At 45.0% G+C, this 16,130-nt stretch overlaps 1 protein-coding gene across 2 annotated transcripts in view; it reads left to right on the top strand.

Moving 5' to 3' along the window:
• CCNK (cyclin K) overlaps positions 1 to 16,130 on the top strand; it is a 482,638-nt gene that overhangs the window by 18,453 nt on the left and 448,055 nt on the right. The window lies entirely within an intron of this gene.

Raw genomic sequence — 16,130 nt, forward strand, 5'->3', positions numbered from 1 at the left:
AGCCCACTCTTCTTCCTTTCCTATTGGATCCTGTCCAGATTCAACATTACTGGGCAACCAATGCATCTAAATGGAGGTTCTAAAAACAAGCATTGAAAATGCAACAGTTCTCGCCTTTTGTTTAAGTTAGTCATTTGCTTTGCTAATGGTTTTGTATAGCAAATCAAATGGCTTTAACTTAATAAAAGGCGAGACCTATTGCGTTTTTAATGCATTTTTTAAATTACTTGTAGTAAATATCTTTATTCGGCAATTTGATCACCATAAAAGCATACATATACATAAACATTTTAATTCACCTGTAAAACTTTAAAAAGTACGGATAAAAAGGAAGGAATGCACCGCAGTCACTAGTTTGCTACAGGCTGCTTCAAGCGTCAGACCGTCGATCCCCCCGTGTGCAATTTCAGTAGACGGGAGCGCGTCACCCACGCACTGCCCAGGAATTTTGCCACCCCGCAAATCATGGTGGAGGAAGAAGAGTCAGTAGAGAGTATACGTAGCGCCTGGCTATGGCACCTCAGCCCCAATTCCCTACACACAGGTTTCAGCCAGAATTTCCGCGCCACTTTGTAAGCGGGGCAGGCAAAAAATAGGTGGGCCACAGATTCCTTTGGTGCTGCACATCCAGGGCACGAATACTGGGCGGCAGCAGAGTTCGACCACCTCGCCGTGAAGTCATGCACCGGAAGCGTCCCATATCTCAATTTAAGATATAACGCTCGATCTAAAGGTTTGGTTATCAGGTCAAGGAAGGGTTCCAATTTTTTCACCCATTTAATTAACAGAAATTGGTCAGTGAGTGAACCCCCCATCCATGACCATCAGTGCATTACTCTGAACCCAATCCCAATATAACTTTATAATCACTTCCTTTGGTGGCGGCGTTTGTGACTCCCAAGCATCCCTTAGACCCAAGTTAAGAACCAAGTCTCTCAATTTCTTCAGCCATCCTATTTTGCTATAATGCTTGTTTATGCTAGCCCGCAACACGTATTCTTTGCCCATCACTATGGCTTAACTAGTGGGAGACCCCTATTGGCTCTCCCTCTTGAGCCTTGATTTCTCTGGTTTACCTAACATGCATTTAAAGTAATGCCTTATAGGATTGGCATTTCGTCTTCTGGATCTAATTTATTTTGCTTCTTACAGCACTCTTAAACAAAGTGCTTCACAAGATTGTCTGTAGGTACTTCACAAAGGCCAAAACGTATTGGGCATGTTGTATATTTAATATGTATAGAGAGAAAAGTAAAGAAACAAGAAGACCATGTTCACCACCAGAACAAAAGAGAGGTACATATGAGGCATTCAGCTCCTCACTAGATGAGTGTGGAGGAGGCAAATGACAAGGCATGGTTAACAAGGGTGACCTTAACAATAAAGAAGCCACGCTAGTTGTACAGACAGCAGCACACTCCAAGCAGGAAGAGGCCCAGCAGAAGCAGCAGTAGGCCCTACTAGAACATTGCTTGCAGGCCCGCACCATGATTCAATGACTCACGGATATAGTGTCCACGGCATGGCTCCTTGCCTGCCTTCATGCACCATCTTTATTTTGGAAACCTAAATAAGGCCCATGGTGACATGTGTTTGTTCTGCAGCAAATTGCTAATGAGAGTGTGGACGTCCCTAGTTCACAACTGTGGGGAATGCAAATGAGAGCAGGGAAACCTGTGGCCGATCCTCATAGACAAATCTCCAGACGGGCCTGTTAGCTGGAATGTCAAACGTTTACCAGAGCTAATGGGCAAAACAGTTGGCTAGTGACAAGATAAGGGCTTCTCTGTGCACTTTAAGGATTGACGCTTTAGTTAGTCGCGCTGTGGGCAACTTCTGCCACTTTTTAGCTCACACATGTGTCTTTCTCCTTCGTAGGACTACCAAAATCATGAAGTGCATGGTCCTATTTACCATGAACAAGCTCTCCCACCACAGCTTTTGACAGGCACCACCACAGCACTACCACAGCACCACCACAGCGCCACCACAGCACCACTCAGCGCCACCACAGCACCACTCAGCGCAACCACGGCACCACTCAGCGCAACCACGGCACCACTCAGCGCAACCACGGCACCACTCAGCGCAACCACGGCACCACTCAGCGCAACCACGGCACCACTCAGCGCAACCACGGCACCACTCAGCGCAACCACGGCACCACTCAGCGCAACCACGGCACCACTCAGCGCAACCACGGCACCACTCAGCGCAACCACGGCACCACTCAGCGCAACCACGGCACCACTCAGCGCAACCACGGCATCACTCAGCGCAACCACGGCATCACTCAGCGCAACCACAGCATCATTGGTTCAAATGTGTTCTCTCAATGTTTCAAGCTTTATTATAAATGTCACAAAATGTTAATTTCAATTCTGTTCTTGGATTTTCGTCACAATAAAATACACTGAACATAATCTTCACTAAAGTTATTTACAAAAGTTTAAGCTATTGCCATTATAAATTACAATCACTTTTATTTAAGCATTAATGCTTTAAAAAAATTAAAAGCCATTGTTCTTTGTAATATCAATACATATATGTCACGTAAATACAAAACATGTTGCATTACAAATGCTATAGGTGTCACATTTGAGAAAGTTAGAGCTATTGGCATTGTAAATGACAAAGCTATTAATTTAGCTATTTTCAAAAACAACACATAAATAAAAAAAGTCATTTACAAGACCAATAGCTCAAACTTTCCTAATGCGAGACCTATTGCATTGCAAATGCTTGTTGGACTATTGGTAGGTTCAGGGCAGTTTCTTCTCCCCAGGATGAAAGAAAACTTACTTTAGGGAGTTTGAAATTAAAAATGGAGCATTGAAACTAAAATTACATTTTGGCTTTACCTTTTACCTACATCTCTTCTTTTTTTATATACTTTGAACACCTTTCAGAATCTGCCTTCTCCTAGGAGCACAACATGTTATATCTTAATCAACTCTCTTAAATCTACTCACTCCTCTCCTTACTTGTCTCAGCAATAGTAATTCACATATCTCCTTAGCTTCTGTGGGTACATTGCTTGTTTTAATCACCCAGTTTCCTTCACCTTTCTCCCGTTCCAATGTGTGACTTAAATTCTTTCTTGCACTGCCTTTTTTTATTTCCTACGCCCTCTGGCTTTGCATAGTGTAAATGCTTTTCTTTGAGCCCTGCGATAGCCAGACGCTACCGGATATTTTCTGTGATGCATCCTCTCTTACCACTGGAGTCCCAGGGCTATGAGTATTAGTGTTATCCAATTAGATAGCCAAGTTATTCCATTTGTGCATTTAACTCTTCTGGGACAGCAAAGGAGTTGATAAGTGGATAGAAGCTCTGCTACAGCATGAGACAGAAGATTACATGCAGTAAACGTATTGCCTTCTCAAAGTTTATCTTGTAATTCGAGAAGAGGTATTTTTTATGGGTCAAATGTCACAGGCAGGGAAACTAAGTATAACGTTGGATGCGCTCTCGGTGTGTTTGAGAAAATTGGATGTTAAGTTACAGGCCATTTGTATAGCGCACGTTCACCAATAGGTCTCTTGGTGCTGGGTGAGTGAGCCGTCAAGTATTTAGGTATATGCTTGTGAGAAAAGTCATGTTTTCAGCATCCTTCTGAAGCGCACATAATGTTCTGCTAGTCCGATTGCTGTAGGGAATGTGTTTGTGACCTGAGGACCTAGAACGGAAAAATGTATCCCTCCTAGCCTTTTATTTTTGAATCTCTGGACCTTTAGACCATTCGGGTCCTCCTCAGTTTATACAAACTTTGGATGAGCAGTAAGGAAAAAGGCGAACTGATTAGGTGCGGTCCTTGGGAAAGGTTTTAATCCAGTGTAATACAGTCCCTTTAAAGCCTGCTGCGATTTAATCAGTCAGAATCCTATGATCCATGGTTTCAAATGCTGCGGATAGATCTAATAGGACCAATGCCGGAGTGCTGCCTTCATGCACCCTGCTTCTCATGTCATCCACCACTGAGAGAATGACCGATTCAGTTGAATGAGAAGGACGAAAACCTGCCTGATTGGGGTCAAGATAATTGGTCTCTTCTAAGAATTAGCATGGGTGTTTTGCTAAGTGTGCATATAAAATTTTGGCTGGGTATTGGAGAAGGGAAATTGGTCTGTAATTATTCAGCAGCTGTGAATCCTCTCCAGCTTTTAGGTCTCGCCTGGCGAACCCAGCCGCCGTAAAGGTGCCAGCTGGAGTTGAACTTCAGTTGCGTCAACCGTGTTCTCGCACTTCACAACGCTGAACTGATGGGTTCTTGGAGTCCGAGGAAGGGTCCGCAGTCTGACGGGGGTTTGGGGCTCAACTTGGTTTTTATTCGTTTCATGTAAAAACCCACAGAAAAGTCAGTTTATACTGACTTTTTTTGGGTGGATTTATATAGCACGAACCAGACTAGAAGGAATTAGAGGACTTTACATAAGCATGAGTTATGTTACACATGGGCACATTCATTTTTGTAGGCACCAAAGGTCGCAGCCCCTGGCACAGAGTGCCCCGTCCCCTAACGAAGGAAAATGCACCGCCGCCCAAATTTGGCTGTTCTGGTGGCAATCACCACAGCTGGACCTCTACAATCCGATGGGCCCCTTCATCTTGCAACGCGGTCCCTCTTTGGTCTTTAACCCCTTGCGTGCGGGGCGTATTCCCCGCCTGTGCTGACTCCGCCTTGCGCGGGCAAAGTCATGACAGAACGGTTCCGTCATCAGCACAGCTCAACCGACGCATCAGCATGGAAGGGGTTAAATACAGGCTCCCACTACTCCACAAGGCCTACAGTCGCTGTCAGCTTTACGCGATGATGATCTGTCATCAATAGCCGCCCGGAGCAGGGAAAATACGGCCCAGCGCCGGAGCAATGGACCCACATATCCTACTCCATGCTCTGCTTGTCTTGCCCCGAGACCCTCCATTTTGGCAATAATCTGACCTCCTGTATTTGGTGACGCCATTCCTGGCAGTCCCAATATTGTGCCGCCTCCAGTTTATCCTATGCTGTTAGTTTGCTGCCATGAAAGGCTCACCGACCTCCGAAGGATGAAAGGCCGACTCAACCCAGTCTGGATTAAAACTCGTGGCATGCAGTTGTGATATTCAGATGTTGAAAAGGTGATGGTATTGACACCTTAGGATTCCCCCCATTTTTCTTTTATTTGTTTTGTGTAAGTACCCACAGAAAAGTCTGTTTATACTGACTTTTTTTTTTTGCTGCACAAAAGTACACGAAAATGACTGCACTCTCGCAGCGTCTTTCAGCACACGAGTGACATTTTTGCCGGATAGACAGATGTCAAGGAGGCAGGCCGTAGCCACCAAAGCGGTTCCCATTGCCTAATGTCGGAAATATGTTAAGAAAGCAGAAGAGGTTGTTGTATTTGTATTTTTTTATTTGAATGCTAAATAATGGCTGCCGCGCGCAATGAGACACGCAGCTCACCCAACTTGAAAGAAGCATTTGCAATGCAATAGGTCTCACATTTATGCATGTTTGAGCTGTTGGCATTGTAAATGGCAATGCCTTTTATTTATGTATTGGTTTTAAAATTACAATGCCAATAGCTTAAACTTGAGTAAATGTTAGACCTATTGCATTGCAAATGCTTGTTTTTTTGTAGCGAAATTATTACTGCTTCTTTGAATCCTTTGGGAACACAACCTTGCGTGAGAGATAGATTCAGTAGTGATAAGACTGTGTCTGAGAAGGAAGTACAATTATTTTTGCTTGCTCGACTTTTAGTAAGGGGGTTTTGAAAGTGTTACCCACATGCTTTTCCTGGCCTCAAGCTTGCCTGCACGTGCGCAGCCCGCCATCTGCCTTTCTTATCTCTTCCTCCGCATCACTGGCCATTACTTTCGCTTTCTCGACCATTGCTTGTTTGCCCAGGTTACACTTCTGACACATTCTTATATAAAACCATGTTCGAGGCATATGGGCTGCAGATGGTACATTTATGAATAGATCGCCATCTGGTGTTGGGCTCGAATGATTGCACTTGTTTTTCTCTTGGAGAAGTCTTTTGTGGTCCCGAGACTGGTGACTCCTCCTTTGGGTGCTGGTGCGCATGGACATCGGCTCCATCCTTAGATTGTTTTTTTTCCGCCATCGGGTTCGGATGAGGATCGAAGCGCTCCGGATCGACTTCGATAAAAAGTGATAAGGGAACCAGATTTCACTTTTATTACTAGTTTCGCTAGATGCTCTTTGCTAATGTGGGAAAGTTGAGATGGAGGTGGATTTTTATTTTCTTGTGCAATTTTCGTGTCTAATGAACAAGAGGGGATGGTGTCTTGTGTTTTCTTTATTTTGTCCAAGAAGGAGTTTAGATAATCGGATAATTTCTGTGTAGGGGATGAATCACTAAGTGCCCCAAAAACTTTGAAAAGTGTTAAATTGCGTGCTTGTGACAGAATGGAGTTTCTATCACTCTAGGAGCTTTATTCATGACGTAAGCCTGCTTGGAGTGCTATGCCCATGGTCCCTTGAATGTTTAAGCTACCAAAGAACACGTCTTTCTCGTTTCTTATATTTAATACTAGCTTACCCGTCGCGCGTTGCTGTGATCTCAGAAGAAAGGAAATTCAAGGAAACTCGTTATAACATTAAATGTACATTGTGTCATTGTTATTGAAACTTATTCATTTTATTTTTGAAAATATTTCTAAGTTTGGCTTGAGCAGTGCGTCCTCGTTTGGCTTCATATCTTGATTCTGGTTGCTCTCCTGTTTCATTCGAGCGGGCTGGAGCAGTGCGTAATTGATCTGTTTCAAATCTCGATTCTCGTTGCTTGTTCGTTTGAGAAAAACAGGCTTGAGCAGTGCATACTCGATCGGCTTTTAATCTTGATTTCTTTGCTCGTTTGTTTGAGAATTACGGGCTTGAGCAGTTTGTATTCGAACAGCATTAAAGGCTTGAGCAGTTTGTATTCAAACAGCTTCTAATCTTGCTTCCCGTTGCTCGTCTGTTTCTGAAGCTCGTAATGCCTTTTTTAGGTTTCGCCTCGCCGAAGGATGCGCTCTGCGCATCCTTTCGGCGCAGGCGAAATCCTGTTGAGTTCCATAGTGTGGCTTGGTTCGGCCCTCGTCCTTGATTGGCTGGCTCCGTAAACGGAGCCTTGCCATTGGACGAGGGGCCTGTCCGTCAATGCCGGACCAGACACGGGGGCGTTCCCGACATTCTTTGGCTTTTGCCGACGTCACGGGACGCCGGGAACGCCCCCGTGTCTGGTCCGGCATTGCCGGCACCCGCCTTCCGTCGGCAGCGTCTCTCCTCTCCTTTCCCGCCCCCTCCCGCCCGTTGCTGTTTTGGTCGTCCTGTGTATGCTGCCACGTTGGTCTTGCGTCGGGGTTTTTACCCTTCGACGTGTTTGGCGGTGAGTGCTGGTTCGTGAGCCCGCTTGCGGGCGTTTTGGTGGTAGAGGGGCATAGAGCGGTGGAGGCAAAGAGCGGAAATGAGCGGCATTTTGTGTGGCCTGGGGCGCCGAGAGGGAGCGCACACGGGATGATGGTCGGGCCGTGTTCATCGGGGTGATGCATGCCTGGGTCGTGGGGGTGCTTTGCCGTGGCTCGGGAGGCTCTGATGTTGTGGAGTTGGCTGCGCAGCGAGGTTGCGGTGCGGAGCTGGCTGTGAATCTGTGACGCCGTTGACGTGCATTCAAGGTGGAGCGGCCGAGGCTGGACTCACCCCGGTGGCCACTGGGGGCGCCAGCCGGTGGGGCACCGTCCCCCGCGGGAGTGGCAGGGACTCGAGCCTTGTGAGGAGAGCCAGGCTTTGGGTGTCTTTTCTGCATTGGTCTTGTTGTCTGCGAGCGTTGTCGTGTGTGAGAGGGTGTCGGCATTTGGAGGGAGACCATGGTGCATTTAGTACGACGAGCTGAGATTGGATTTGTCCACGGACGGTCACGGGGGGCCTTGTACAGGAAATGTACAATGGCGATGTGTTTTTATGACGACCGGTTTCTGCGCGTTGTGCTTATGGAGGACCGCTATCGTTTTGATGACTGAATTTGTTCTGTACCGTGGACGGAGTGGCCACTGCCTCTCACGACACCTTTCATTTGCGTGTGCAGTGTGTACCTCCAATTGGGGTTGGTTTTTGGGGAGAGTGTGGCCTGGCAGTCGGGGCGGTCGTCCGCGGATCTGGGGATCCAGGTTTGAGTCTCAGTGGGGATGCGCGGCATTGCGTTATTGATTTCTCCGTGCCTGATTAGAGTGAAGGTGTCCGTCTGTGCCCTGGTCGACATGCTGCTTTTCCATTTGTGATACAGGTTGTTTTGTGTAAACTTAAGGCATGCAGACTGTTGTCATGGTGGTTGGGGTTTGGTGTTGGTTATGGGGGGAGCTCGTGAGCCGGGTTCGAGTCTCGGTGGGGACGCGGGGGGCTGTCTGGCGGATTGATGTGTTCACAATGGTTGTTGCTGCCCTGTCTGACTAGTGCCACAGGGCCTCTGTTGAAACACAAGAGCTTTGGGAATGTGATCTCCGTCAAGGCATTCACCGAGTGAGGTGGCTGCAGTGTTTACCTCTGGGGTTTGGTCTGTCCCCCTGTTGTCCTTGGCTCGGCACCTTGGTTTCGTGAGTTCGCCTCCCACTGTGGGCTGCCCGACAGGGACAGTGCCCCGGAGCTTGGTTCAGTCACTCTTTCGAGGTCGAGAGGCGGTGAGTCGCGCATGGTTTAAATGGCGACTACTTTTAGTTAGGCGTTCGCGTGACTCTGCCATCATTCTCTTGACACATTATGTTATATATGGTTTGTTTCGTTAAACCACTCGCCCGATAAATCGGATGGCATTTTGATATACTCACACGTGTTTTCACATGTCGCAATTCTGAACCGTCTCGGCTATTTGCATAGATATTTGAACTATCGGGGACCTCTGCAAATTGATGCGTGCCACATACTGCATGAACATTTAACTCTGCGCCACAGTGAATCTGCAGGAACAGTGACGCGAGGCAGGAAAGGTGTCGCTACCAAGGTTTCAATTTCTCTTAAGAAGTTACTTCAATGTTCTACATAAAGCGGCATTGTGGTCCCGTTGGGAGCTTTCAGAATAAGTTTCGAGGTGACATAAATATACTGAACATTTCAAATACAACTGTATTTCATCTCTCGTTCTGGAGATCGGCGCCTGCGAGTTCTTTTCCGTTTTAATGTGCCGGCACCCGCCTTCCGTCGTCAGCGTCTCTCCTCTCCTTTCCCGCCCCCTCCCGCTTGTTATATTTTTATTTACGGGTGCCACCCCGTTTTTATTTAATTATTGGAGGCCGGTGCCCACCCGGCATTGCTCCGTGTTGGGTGCCTGTCTGTGTGCCTGTAGTGTCCATCTGTCTGTGTGCCTGTAGTGTCCATCTGTCTGTGTGCCTGTAGTGTCCGTCTGTCTGTGTGCCTGTAGTGTCCATCTGTCTGTGTGCCTGTAGTGTCCGTCTGTCTGTGTGCCTGTAGTGTCCGTCTGTCTGTGTGCCTGTAGTGTCCGTCTGTCTGTGTGCCTGTAGTGTCCATCTGTCTGTGTGCCTGTAGTGTCCCGCTGTCTGTGCGCCTGCAGTGTCCATCTGTCTGATTGCAATGTCCGTCTATCTGTGTGCCTGCGGTGATCGGCTGCCTGCCTGCCTGCAGTGTCCGTGGTCCGTCTGTCTGTGTGTGTGCCTGCAGTGTCCTCGTAGTGCTTTTGATAGTTCGCATTGCTTTTCAGTTAATCTGTGCCTGTGCCTTGTTGGAGCAGGTACGCTCCTCCCCCTTTCAGCCAATTTCCACACCTGCGTTGAGTCCCGTTGTGTAGAGGGACTTCATTTCCCAGAATCCAACAGTGAGACCCTTGGGAATTGTGCGCGGGGCGAACAAGAAACAGTTTGTCAAGAGTCAGTGCGGGGGGTACAACGAACAATGTCCAACCACTGGAACAAAGGAAAAGGACTGTGCATTTGTAGATGGGGTTTTCTTCATTGCCTACCATACACATTTCTCATGCCTCATTTCCCCACCTACTTCCTGCGAGCATAATGCAGTGGTAGTCCCTAAGACAGGTAGCCAACCCTGTATATCAAGGTATTAAAGAGATTTGTTGGCTTTTATATGGGTCAGTACAATCAGTGTTGTCACAATATGCCGCAAAAATCCAAGCAGACGTCATCAAACAGCAATATTTTAGAATGTCTATTTGTGGTGATTGTCACTGATGCAGGAGAAGGTAAACAAAACTGTTTACTTTCTTCCCTTCACTGCACGTCCCCTTTGAAGGCCCCGTATGCTTGTCAAACTATATATGTGTGTATATTTTTTATTGTGGGGAAGGTGCAGCGTATCATTTAAAGACCTTTAAGTGTAAATAAGTTGCAATCATTAGAAGACTGTGAGGTTTTCTTGTGAGTTTCATTCTTTCATTGGCGTGCCTCTGTGGGCAGAGGAACATGTAATTGAGCTTTACTCCTTCAATAATCCTAAAAAAAGCCTGAAACTACTCTTTATTATACTAGACCATAGGGTTTCGGATCTAGTTGGGCAGACGCTCGTGGGCTCGGGTTCTGTTTTTGAGTCCGTGGCAGAATTGGGGGCTCTGTGCCCTTTTCCGAGCCGGGCTAGCCTTCTCTTGTCACTCACCTGGGAATATTTTAAGTGCGCAGTATGGAAATTAGCGAAGACGCTCGTTTTATACTTTTTGAACCCAAAACTACTCTTTTTGTTTCTGAAGGAGGGATTTAATTAAGCTATTTGTATTCCAATAAAACACATTTTAATGTGGGGAGGTTTGTGTGGCTGTGTGTGTGGGGAGCTTTGTGTGGCTGTGTGTGTGGGGAGCTTTGTGTGGCTGTGTGTGTGGGGAGCTTTGTGCGGCTGTGTGTGTGGGGAGCTTTGTGCGGCTGTGTGTGTGGGGAGCTTTGTGTGGCTGTGTGTGTGGGGGGGGTTCTGTGTGTGTCATTTGCGAGAGATAAAGCTAGTGGCATTGTAAATGACAATGCCATTTATTTATGTTAAAAAATACATAAATAAAAATAATGTCAAGAGCAATGCCAATAGCTCTAACTTTAACAAAGGCGAAACCATTGCATTGTAAATGCTTGTTCTTTTGTGCTTCTGATGTAGATTGTCCAATTGATTTCCGTTTGGGGGTCATAACTGTCGACGATGCTTGCAAATTCACTGTCTATTTCAGTATTCGAAAGATTATGAGGGCCCCTTTTTTTGACAGAAACCTTCACGGGAGTGTACTCCACAACTTCCCAAAGTTTCATGATATATATATTTTCTCAAATTGAGTAAACACAGACAGCCATAAGTTACGAGCTGTGATATTGTTGCATGCCTTGGTCCTGAAGAACGCCATACTGACCTTTTGTGGTTTTAGACATTCTAGCTGAAACTGAGGATATGAGAGTTTGTTGCCTTCTAGGGGCACATCCACCACCGCTTTTAATCTTTGTCCAAGGTTACTACTACTAAACATACCTCACTGGTTGGTAACCTGGAAGCTATTTTAATTCACCTTTTCTTCACTTGAGATACCAAAATACCCCACTCCGCTGTCATCAGGCGTCGTAGCTCACCTTTTATGTGCTAGGTGTCTCGGGTGCCAGTGATGAAGCATGCCACCTATTAGGTTAGTTTGTGATGGGTCTTTTAAGAAAAGCTAAAAGTGTTTTTTTTCCACATGGACGTGTGAAGGACCTCTCGTATACAAACAAAGTAAGGTAACATGCATGCTCTTCCTATTTGAGCACTCAGTTAAGCCTAACTGATTTTGTGTCAAACTAAGTGTGGGTAATGCAAAGGTTAATTTAGTGACTCCTTGGGGTTCTCTCGGAAGGCAATTGTAGTTGTTGCTTGAGAAGGGTTTAACCCCCCTCAACCAATAACCCTATTTCTCACAGGAAGTAAGAGTTCCAGTTCACCTGCAACATTCCTTGGAACGTTATTCGATCAATTGCAAGCACGTCTTCCCAAGGTGCCTGTAATTGTGGCATATATAATAGGTTGTAGTTAAGAAATTCTGGTGTGCATGGATGTGGTGGCTCTCAGAGGTCATTGAGCAATAATTACGTTTACTAGATTATAGATGGGGAACTTGCATTTCAGGGTTTGGGTTGCAGGTGCACTGTGCATGCCCCTTTCCCTAATGTAGAGCCAACATTCTATTATTAAATGGTTAATAAAAGGATAGAGCTTCTCCAGTGAACTTGTTGATTGCCATCCCCAGTTGTGTAAGCAGAAACAGAACACATTAAATTAACTGGGAAGAGCGGCACAACTTCTCTTAACTATGCTAAGACTTCTGTCTTCACAAGAATTATCTGAACTTGAAGACAGTAATCCTTCTAAATGGAAGGCTAATACACAGCAACCTCTTTCAGAGTTTAACTGTTGGGTATTGTTTATTTAATTTTGAGGAAAACATGTCTGTGTTGAGTGACTTATGCCTTACTTTGAAACTTATGCAAGCTTGACAATGGTTACTTTGGGTGATGTCTGTAGCCATTTAATGACAAACTTGATAAGTGTGCCTTTGATATTGGTTATAGGGTATTTTCTTGAAATGATTTGGTGCAGAATCACAGGGTTTGGGCATGAGTTTCATGAAACATCAAGAGTAGTGCTTTCTATAATTTTAGTTTGCTTTGGTAGGTATGTAAACTTGACACATCCTGTAGAAAGCTTTGTTGCTTATGCAGAACCTATTAAAGTTTGCTTTGTTTGTTGATCTTAAGTCACAACAACCAAGGAATAATCAGTGATTTATGTAAAATTCCATGTGCAATTCATTGTAAGTACTCTGGGGCTTCATTCTTTGCTTTCAGAAATGATCTGTGTAAAATCAAACTTTTGTCACACTAAAAACCTGCTGGCAGAAAAGCAACTCATGATCTGGCTGAGTTTTCCATGGTTAGAAATCGCTTGTTGTAATTTCGGGTAGTCTAAAAAAGTTTTTGTCTTTTTAAAAGTCTTCAAAGATTGCATGTAGTTTGCCAAACCACTAAGTGTGATTTGCATGACAAAGATTGGGAGAGGTACTTGAGAAGATAGTTGTATGACTTTGACTTGAGCATTGGTTAAAAAAATAAAATCATTTACTTGCCATTGTGCCATATTAATTGCAACTTTTTATTTCTTGTTGGACTCCAGTCTTTACCTAACAGGTTGTTTATTGATTTTATTCAATAAATTGCATTTGCAAATACAACAGCAATCTTTCCACTTTCCACAAGGCAATAATAAAGCATACATATGGGTACTGGCTTGTCATTTTAGTCCAACAAATTAACCCTAAACCCACCCAGCCATTTCCCACAATGAAAGAAAGAAAGTGAAACGAACCATACAACCCAACTCAGGCAGGTATGTGAATGTTCATTACAGTTTGAGTGTCAGTTCAAAGGCAACGCATCTATTAATTTGCACATCTTTATGCTAATGCATTCGTCCAAGTGCTTTCAATTAGTTTATATCAAGTCAGGGTTGTCCAGGAGATAAAGCACTTAGTGGGGCCCAGAAATCTTTAGGTCTCGATGCTTCCGGGAGCTCTTAGGCATATATTTCAAGTTGCTCTTTGCAATATACCAAGTCTATAAGCCATTTTCCAAGCAAAGGTGCTGTCTTGGCACACCAATGCATTGCAACTGCTCGTTTAGCAAGTAATGACACATCAACAAATCGCCTATTACATGGTTTGATTTGACTTCAACAGTCCCAACAAACAAATTTCTGGTTTACATTCAATCCTATCTTGCATAATATCCTTAGTGTATTCACAACCTTCTGCCAGAATTTAGAGATACCATCACACCCCCATGCCAGGTGAATACAATCCGCGTTCTCCCTCCCAGGGCACCCTTCATCTCCCTGCAACCCAAACTTTAACCGTTGCACTGGCGTATTGTACACTTGATGGAGGAATTTGAAATGTATAATGCGGAGGTTGCAGTCAGCGGTCAAACGCGCAGTTAATGCACAACAGGACTCCCAATTTTCACGTGTCTTATACAAATCTAGTACTCTGTTCCATTTATCAAATGAGGGGGAGCTCAACGAGTCATTTTCATGTTGTGAGGTCCTGTACAACCGAGTGATCAATTCCTACTCTCCTTCCCAGTTAAAATCACCTGTAGTGCGCCCAATGCACGAGGCTTCTGTGGGAAATCTGCGTATAAGGATCGAACTGCAAGACGGAGTCTAGTGTATGTGAAACCATGCATTGCCTGATATGGTTTCCCCTCCTGAAATTCCAGGAGAGAGAGGAACACCCCATTTTTGTACAAATCTCCCAGAGTGGATATGCCAGTGTCTTGCAGAATACCCAAGTCCTCTTTCTCCCGCACTGCAGATATGTCTGGTGCCCAGCAATTGGCATGCTAGGTGCAAACATACATTACCTTCCCGCTCGGTTTGTCAGCATGCGCCACGCCCAGGTGGTACAATTAACTGGGTTAATTTCTTTCCTGGGGCAGCCTTCTTTATAAAACATCTGAGCCGTCCGTGGCACAGGGTTTGCAGCGTCTGCCTCCACTGCTAGATGTCAAAACTTCTGAGAAAGTACCAATAATGCGCAAACTGCGCCTGTTCACAAAGGAAATATAACCATATATCCGGTGCCTCAAACCCACCCTGTTCAAACAGCAGCATAAGTGTGTGCCAGCTGCATCTAGGCTGTTTACCCGCCCACACCAGGGATAATAAGCAAGACTGCAGCGTTCTGAAAAGAGTGGCATTCAATTTTATGGAGATATTCACGAATAAGTATAACAATTTAGGCAGGATCCTCATTTTGACCACCACCACTACTCTGCCAGGGAAAGCGGCAGCCGGGTCCAGCGTGCAAATTGATCTGTAATCCTAGTAATGGCATGGCCATAGTTCATGCTCAACAACAGTCTCCAGGTCCCTTTGTATCCATACCCCCAGATATTTTACAGGGTCAGCTGACCATGCTAGTGGATAGCCTAGTTCGATTTCCTGTGTACAGTCCGTCAGGGGTAACACTGGACTTTTCCCATTTTATTCCTAACCCCAAATACCCTTCAATTTGCACATATTCCCGCAGTATGGGTTCAGATATTTGCCCGGGTCACGTACATACAACATCATATCCTCGTAAAGCAAGACCATCAGTGGCCGTTGTTGGAACAGTTATGCCACCTCCACATGCTTCTGCCGCAGCTTGCAGTCCAATGACTCTAGTGCCAGAGAAAATAGCATAGGGGAAAGCAGACAGTCCTGACGAGTTCCTCTACTTATCGGAAAAACATCCGAAACCCATCTATTTACACGCAGCCGAGCAACCAAGTTAGTGTACAAGAGCCGCACCCATATGTTTTATTTTTTTTAAAGCGTTACAATTCAAAGAATTAAATAGTTTTGAATTCAATCGAACACATTGGAATAAAAAAGATGTATCCACATTAGATGATGCTGTAAACTCGCTATGAACAATTACTATTTCTTGGCCTTTTTGTTTGAGAAGTTTGGACTTTTTTAAAGATGGCAGTCGAGAGATAGTGTGCATGTTTGAGTATCGAGGCACGGCAAGACCATCTTCAGTCATGTTTTCGAAACATACTAAGAAAAGGAGGAAGTAAAGTAATGTGTAAGGGAATCTGGGGTGGTTGCTTAGGGAAAGGGGGAAATGATCATACCCGTCTTGGGAAAACGTTACTGTTTGTTGGGAGAGTCTGTACTATGTGACAGATTCGATGAAAGATTTCAGTTCACGAGCAGAGGAAGAGGCAGTGAGGTGCAATTCATGTTGCGCTGGGCAGAACAATTTTCTAGATTGGGATCACTTGCAATATTTCCTGAAATTGTTAATGGTCAGCTGCAGATTGGTTATGCGGCCACTGTGAGGCAGGGCTGAGTTGGACCCAAAACACATGCTCCAAAAGAATGAATGGCTAACTTGGCAAACAGCAGAGGAACACATGCTTGAGCTGTCCTTCATATGTTTTAAAGGTTCTCTTTGATCACTCCAACCCATAAATATTGATTTTGTTTTTAAATTATTGGGCAAAACGAGCTAGTGTGTCTTACATGTGTTCTCATGGAACGAAATAGACACTTTGATGGTAGCCACAATAAATGTTGTTACCTTTTTAATACATCACATGAATATGCTGTAATTTCACTGTTTTAAGACTCG

Source organism: Lissotriton vulgaris, chromosome 9, assembly GCF_964263255.1.
Source record: "Lissotriton vulgaris chromosome 9, aLisVul1.2, whole genome shotgun sequence".
Classification (NCBI taxonomy): domain Eukaryota; kingdom Metazoa; phylum Chordata; class Amphibia; order Caudata; family Salamandridae; genus Lissotriton; species Lissotriton vulgaris.